The sequence below is a fragment of the Lissotriton vulgaris genome, chromosome 4_1 (genome assembly GCF_964263255.1).
Source record: "Lissotriton vulgaris chromosome 4_1, aLisVul1.2, whole genome shotgun sequence".
Classification (NCBI taxonomy): Eukaryota; Metazoa; Chordata; class Amphibia; order Caudata; family Salamandridae; genus Lissotriton; species Lissotriton vulgaris.
In genome coordinates this window covers 974,532,001-974,540,427 of record NC_141691.1, presented here as the reverse complement: position 1 = coordinate 974,540,427, position 8,427 = coordinate 974,532,001, and the positions used below count along the sequence as shown (strand labels likewise).

Here is an 8,427-nt window from a genome sequence, read left to right as displayed (position 1 = left end):
ACAATCCGCTTGGCGCATACTGTAGGTTCCAGGTGGGCTAGTTGGCCCCCATGGGCCCACAGTATGCAAGGGGAATTGGTTCCCCCTCTGCAAAAGTGTCAGGGGGCTGCATTCCAGAGAGGTGTAAAAAGGGACTTGGCCGCATTATACGTCTCTGCAACGCAGCCTCCTGGCGCATACTGGAGATTCCCAGCGGGCTAATTGGCCCCCAGGGACCCCCAGTATGCAAGGGGACTTAATCCCCCAACTTAGAACACTCTACAGGGCACGTTAGCACAGTGGTGAATGTAGGGGGCAGGGCTTGAGGTGATGTAAGTGCAAAAATGCCCTGAGCCCCGTTTTAAGTTGGGGAATTATTTCCTGTTCAATCCAGAGCTCCCCTAGGAGGCACCTAGTCCCACAGGTATCTCCAGTAAGCGCCACGGAGCTGCGTTGCAGAGTGTTGTAAAAAGGGGGCGTGCCCTTTGAATGACTCTCTGCAACACAGCTGCCTGGTGCATACTGGAGGTACCAGGTGGGCTAGTTGGCTCACAGGGGACCTCAGGATTGAAGAGGAATTAATTCCCCAATCTAGCTCACTACTATTCCTGAAAAGTAAATTTAACTGTACTTACCAGTAACTTGAATTTCCTTCCATAGGACATCATTGCCTGCTATATAAAATATATATAAATTAAAAAAATATTAAATAAAAAAGGATTACAATTTCAATATTTGTAAAGACATTTTTTTTCAATTTATATTAAAAATGTGCAATGTAATTTAAAAAATAAAATATCTGAAAATAAATACTTAAAATAATGTAGTAAATCAGTATAAAAAATATAACAATTAATACATTTAAAAATTATCATTTACAAAACCTTTGAAATTCACTGAAAAAACCATTGGTTTCAACCACGTTATAGTTAAAAATTAGCATTTAAAAACCTTAGAAATTCACTGAAAAAAACCATAGGTTTCAGCCATGTAATAGTTAAAAATTAGTATTTAAAAAAACCTTAGAAATTCACAGAAAAAACCATAGGTTTCACACACGTTATAGTTAACTGGACATTTCACTCATACAAAACCATTAAAATTCCCCCGTTATAGTTAACTATAACTCGCGCGCCCGCAATGCACTGCTGATGACGTCACATATTACATCACTCATGACATGGTCAGTGACATCACTTATGACATCACTGATGACATCTCAAAGTTTTCATCTTCAAGTATATATATGTTGGCTAGTATATATACTAGCCAACATCCTCAACACCTTATAAGTAGAATCCCCTTTGGGGAAATGCTACGAATCAAAAGAGTTTGTAGCACAGACCTAGAATGCCACATAGCACAGGAAGAGAGCAGGAAATGGTTCTTGTCCTGAGGATATTCAGACAGAATTATCCAGAGGGCAATCAACCAATCTACTGCAATAACTAGGGAAGAGGCGCTTGCTGTTAAAATTAAACCCACAATAACAACAGAAAAAGAGTTAAGAATCTCCCCTAGGGTAATTACAACATACAACAAACAACACAAGGAAATTAGAAAGATTTTTTATAGAAATTGGAATCTGGTGACAGGGATACATAACAAAGAAACCAGATTTCACTTTCAGAAAATCAATTTCCATGGCGGACAAATTAGTAAGCAATACTCTTGAGGCACCTGTTTCAAATACCTGGATGGCTTTGAGTGGTGGATTTAAGAAGTGTAGTACTTGCAAAGCATGTAATTATGGGTGCAGCAAGACGCACTACACAGTCCCATTCAAAGACACAGTGGTTCCTATTTAAAAACCCCTAACCTGCAAGACTGACTATGCAGTCTATGTGTTGCAGTGCCCGTGTGGGTTGCGGTATGTGGGGAGTACTCGACTGCCCACCCACAAACGGATACTGCAACACATAAGAGCTATTGTGGGAAAAGACTAGGCTTACCCGATAGCTCGCCATTTTGAGAATGTTCACAATAGTGATCCTGCTAATTTAAAATACTATGTCATAGACTGTATCATGGCCTTAAAGAGAGGAGGCAATAGAGAAGCATTATTGCTCCTTCTGGAAACCAGGTATATTTTAGAATTGAACAGTAAGACCCCAGGGGGGTCTTAACGCAAGTGACGATCTGTATACGTGTTTATAGCATTACACCATATGGAGAGTTACGGTTTCCAACAGTATCAGAGGGCATGATATTATCAGACACAAGAGCTAACTACACTGTATCCGTCATTTCATTTAATAAATTATAAGAACTAAAGATCTCTAAATATTGTGGAACATAGGATAAAACCCCGCCTTTCCCCTTTCTCCATGATTTTATTCATGCACAAATCACTTTATAACAAAACTTTGCACAGCACTTGCACTTTGGGATTGTTTTTATTGAGAGAGAACATATATAATGTGCATAAACAATAGTAATGATGTGAGTTAATAATTAGATATTAAACCCACTTGGGTTGCATTACTATTTTAAAAGTATTTTTACCCTGAAACTGTTTGGTATATAGATGATTTTAGAATTATATATGATAATATATTTTATTGTCTATATTGCGGAATTTGCACATCTATGCTGCTATGTTCATAGCACCAAAATGAAGTTATATAAATGTAAGACCAAGGGACTCCAAATACAAGAGGGGTAGAAAGGATGTGAGGTGGTGGGCGTATTACATTAGATGAATGACAAAAACGATGCTCATAATGCAGGAAATTTATGTTGGCTATCAACTGTTGGTCAATCAATTAATAATATGGCTAAGTTAAGAATTATCTCGTTAAATATATGTGGTCTTAATGATATAAAGAAACAACAGAAAGTAGCTATGGGGCTACTAACGATGGATGCCGGCATTATATGCCTGCAAAAGACGCATGTCGAAGGCTCACAGCAATATTTGTTGAAAACTCTAGGGTATCAACTCATTATCGCCTCAACACAGGGGGTCCGAACCAGAGGGGTAGCTATCCCAGCAAAGGGGGGGGAGGGGCTCCAATTAACAAGATTGAAGTCCAATAAATTTGGGCGATGAGCCATCACTGAATGTCATTACAATAATGGAATAAATAAGATGACATTATTTACCACTACGGTAGCGTCAGCGATGACCCAGATGTTTTGCTTAGCGTCTCTAATGAATTAGTACATTGGCCTCTCCCCCTGATTTTATGTGGGGACCTCAATATTCATATGCCAGGCGACTGGTCGGTGGGTTCTGAGTTAAAATATCAAGGTAGGAAACCAAAGGTGTTTAACCCCTTCGCTGCTCATGACGAGCTCAGCTCGTCATGAGGCACGGTTGAGCTGTGCTTATGACGGGCTGAGCTCGTCATGAACAATGGCGTTCTGCTAGAATCAGCACATGAGGGAAAACCACTAGAAGCCAAGGTGTTAAGGCCCTCAGAGACCTTTGTGTATTACATGGTCTGATCGATAGTTGGCAGGTAAAACACTCTGGGGACCCCGGTTTTACATTTTATTCCCATCCACATTCCCGACATGCACAACTTGATTATTTCTGTATTTCCGAATCCCTGTGCTCCACTTGCATAGTAGGTAAACTCCTGAGGATATTATCGGACCATAATCCGCTTGAATTGAACTTAGAGTGTAGTAGAAGCAATTCTTTTTTAAGGACATGGACATTTGAAAGGGCATTTCTGAAGAATGAGAAGTATTGCCAACACTTAAGGGAGTGGATTCCGAGCTTTTTAGTGGATATTATGGGTAGCGCACCCATTGAGGTGGTTTGGGATACCCTGAAGACATGCATAAGAGAAGAAACTCTTCAGTTTTCAGTTAGGGTCAATAAGGAAGGGAAACTTCATATGGCGACACTGCAGCAGAATCTAGCTAATGCAGAGGAAGAGCTGATTAGAGCCACTCAAGAGGGACGAGCTACGGGTAGTGAAGTGGCCCGGGTAGCAATCGCTAGGAACTTGATATCAGAGATTCTAACAGAAAAAGCCATAGTTAAAGCTACGACCTATAGAGAGAATAGCATATGAGCTAAGTGAGCAAGTTGGACATCAGCTAGCGGTTCGCACCCGCAAAGAGACTTCAGCTAATGTAGTGAAGGGAATCAAGGACTTAGACAGTGGTATGAGACCAGAATCATCTGAAATAAGGGGGGAGGAGGGCCCCGAAACATATCTAGATCTAATTGATAGTAATAGACTTGAGAAAGAAGACCAAGATAGTATGGACAACCCCCTTCTCTGGGATGAAATACTGCTTTTTATGAATATGCTGGACAAAGGGAAGGCAGCAGGCATGGATGGGATTCCAACCGAGTTCGATGTGAAGTTTGCAGACCAACTCAAAGTAATTATGTCAGAACTATTTGGCTCTGTATTTCAGGGGGGAAACCCACCTGCCTCTTGGTCGTTTGCTAAGATCGTGGTTTAAAAAAAAAGAAATCCCCTGTAAATGGGATCCTACCGTCCCATAACATTAATAAATGGGGATTCTAAAATTTATTCTAAACTGTTAGCTGCCAGACTGGCACCAATTATATATAAAATTGTGACAGTTCTACAGCATGGGTTTATCCCAGGGAGGTCAACAATAGACCATGTTCAAAGAGTGATCTTGTTATTTGACTACTCAGAGACAACAGGAGACCCTATGGCGCTTATCATGCTTGATGCAGAGAAAGCGTTAAATAGGGTCGCCTTTAAATTTCTGTGGACAGCTATGTCTTACTGTGGAATTACCGAGGGATTTATCAAGGCCATACAAAGGCTCTATATTGATCCAGGGGCTAGTGTTATGATTAATGGAATCCTATCTGAAAGGTTTCATATCACCAGGGGGACAGGGGTGCCCCGGTTCACCCCTTTTATTTGCAATTTATATTAATTCTTTCATCTATCGGCTTGAGAATCATGGGTTAATCCCACCCATTCATGTACATAATCATGACGCCGACGACATCGGGCTGGTTACTAGCAACCCCAATAGTGCTATCAATGTGATAGAGGAAGAAGCACAACGGTTTGAAACTGTTTCTGGATATAAACATAATTTGGGAAGAACCCAGATTGTCCTTAATGATAAGATCAGGATGAATTATAAAAGAGTCACAGACCATACATTGTATCTTGGTATTAATGTTACTGCAAGAATGTAAAATGTTGTCAGTATTAATATAGTTTCTGGATCGGTATCTTCAGCCGCTTGTCAAACAAATGAAAAGTTATGTGAAGGACACGACTGAGTTGTTAATCAAACTATCTGAAATCACCATTCAAGAAGGGGAAAACTTAATACTTTGCGCAGCAGATGTCAAAAGCCTATATACATCCATTCCCCATGGAGGAGGAATTGAGGCGATTGAAAAAGCCATTCTGAACAGTTACATTGAAGACACAATGAAAACCTTCCTTACGGATTTAATGATCTACACCTTGTACCATAGCTACTTCACACATGACAGCTATCTGGAATGTCTATGGGGAATTGATCAGCGCCCAGTTATGCCAACATTTATATGCAAGAATTTGAGACAACCAATATCTATGACAATCCCACTTGGAAGAATTTAGGATTATTCGTCAGATATATTGACGACTTGTTTTTCATTTGGAAAGACACTAAGGAAAGTCTGGAACAAGCACTCACAGAGTTGAACACTAAAGACAACAGAATACAACTAACATGGCAAATAAGTGAGGAAACTATCACATTTCTCGATGTGTGTATCACCAAGACTAACTCAGGATTGGACACTGACTTATTCCGGAAAGAAACGGACCGCAACAATACGTTGCATTTCTCGAGTTCTCACCAGGGTTCATTGAAACGCCACCTACCATACTCCCAGATGCTACGCATCAAACGCATAACATCATGCCCGGCAGCCTGTGAAAAACGAATGAAGGAAATGGGTTCCAGATTTCTGGAAAGAGGATACCCATTGGAAGTAATTAAAGATGCTGAAGAACGAGTATCCAAAATGACAAGAAACCAAGCACTAACCAGGGTCATGAAACCCAAAGACACCAGGATGGTATCAGTCTCTAAATACTCCACACAAAGTGCTGCATATAAAAAAATAATACTAAACCACTGGCGAATCTTGGCATCTGAACCAGAATTTAAGGATCTGTTTAAACTACCACCTATATTTTCCTACACCAGAAACAATAATCTCAAGGAGATTCTCTCTAAAGAACCCATGATCTGAACTGAGGGCAAAGGACCCCGTCCATGTCTCCATTGCAATAGTTGCACCAATGTAATCAAAGGCAACTCAATATGCCACCCCATGAAGGGCAACAAAATCAAACTAAATGTCAACGCAACCTGTGATTTGTCTAACCTTATTTACTTGCTGAAGTTCCCATGTGGGAAAATTTATATTGGAAAAACGGAAAGGAAAATTAAAGTACGTCTCAACGAGCATAAATCAAATATCCGTACTAAAAATGAGAAATCGTGCATTGCAATGCATTTTTAGAACAAAAACACAGTATAGCTCAACTGAACCTTTTGGTACTGGAGGTCATCGACAAGAAAGAAGGCAAGGACAATAACAAGGCATTACTACAGCGAGAGACAGCCTGGATATACCGCCTTCAAACTTTGAAGCCATTTGGGCTCAATGATCGAACTGAATTTAGTTGCTTTTTGTAATCACCGATTTGGTGACATCCTACTGCATAATGCTGCCTGATATCATATATACATGCGTATAATATTTATGTCTATTTTGTGTATGTACATTGACTCACAGTATCCCTTTATACATCCAACATGGCCACTAACTCTCCACTCGGTCACTCGCACACAGTCCGTCATCTACTACCAGCGCTCACATGATCGGCCCCTGAACCAATCAAGGCTCGATTTCCTAACTTCCGCGTAAGCCTTAATACCCGTTTAGCTAGCTCCCCGCTTAAACACCGGTGAACGCTTGTCCGGTTAGCTTAACCCCCCGCGCCCCCCCCCCGGAGATCACATCCTACTAGACAAGCCCAGACTACGGCACTTGCAGACACCGCTTAACTATTTCAGTAAGTCGCCACGAAAACTTGCCGGCAAGACGTGAGTTGTTTAACTCGTATCTCCACTAATAGAGATACCATTGACCGTGACGTTTTTATTCATTTTTTGCAGTTGAAGCTTAACTTCCGAAACCCTGATTTATGTAAGTGTTATCATTTCACTTTGGGCTCTTTTACACGGCCACGCTAAAAGCCGTCACTCCATCACTTCCACCTTTTAGATTTTTGCACTTACCACCTGTCACCCGTCAACATAAATACACAATAACGTACCAGCATGTATTGCAATGTATGTTACCTTTATGTATCAGTCTTGAGTTTGATATGATGGGCTACATATTACGTATTCTTTGTTTGCAGAGCTCCTTGATAAAGGGCGATGGAGCCCGAAATGCATTGGAGTACCGTTATATAAAATGATATGCATATTGAAAACAAGCAGGAGCGCCATCCACATGTGGAGGGAGAGTGCGGAGGAGGAGGAGGCCTCACCCCGGAGCATTGCCCCAAACAGGCCGTAGTCGGTCACCCCCCCCCCCCGTGCCGCGGTGCTCCGCGGTGCTCCGCGGGAGCCTAGTGCCTTCTGGAAGTTTCCCCGAGGGCCCAGCACAATGAAGGGTAGCCGCATCGAGCTGGGGGATGTCACGCCACACAACATCAAGCAGCTGAAGAGGTTAAACCAGGTCATCTTCCCAGTTAGTTACAATGACAAGTTCTACAAGGATGTGTTAGAGGTTGGGGAGCTGGCAAAACTCGCTTATTTCAATGACATTGCAGTAGGTGCTGTATGCTGTAGGGTGGATCACTCCCAGAATCAGAAGAGACTCTACATCATGATGCTGGGTTGCCTTGCACCCTACCGCAGGCTAGGTATAGGAACAAAAATGTTGAATCATGTCTTAAACATCTGTGAAAAGGATGGCACCTTTGACAACATTTATTTGCACGTCCAGATCAGCAACGAGTCAGCAATCTACTTCTACAGAAAGTTTGGTTTTGAGATTATTGAGACAAAGAAAAACTATTACAAGAGGATAGAACCGGCAGATGCTCATGTGCTACAGAAAAACCTCAAGAGCCCTTCCCTTGGCCAGAATGCAGATGTGCAAAAGACCGACAATTAAATGCCTATATGTATATAATCAGTGAACACTCTTTTTTGCACTTGCTTATCGCCAAATAAGAGGCTCGTCAAAAGCAAAATTTTCCACTTCCCTTTCTTAAACATACAGTTGCTTACGATTCTATTCTGCCTTCGCTGCCCCCTCACAAAATTGAAATATTTTACTGTGGACTGTAAACTCACTTATTTTCTGGTCATATTTTAAAATGTACTATGAGCCTTGTTGGCAAAGGGTGTGTGTTTGCTTTGGTTTTGGGATGAGGAAGTGTGTTCACAAAAAATAGATTTTGTCTATAG

General features: G+C 41.3%; 1 pseudogene; it reads left to right on the top strand.

Annotated features, from left to right (window-relative positions):
• Positions 1-7,566: 7,566 nt before the first annotated feature.
• LOC147722769 (N-alpha-acetyltransferase 50 pseudogene) lies at positions 7,567-8,149 on the top strand (annotated as a pseudogene).
• The last annotated feature ends 278 nt before the right edge of the window (positions 8,150-8,427 follow it).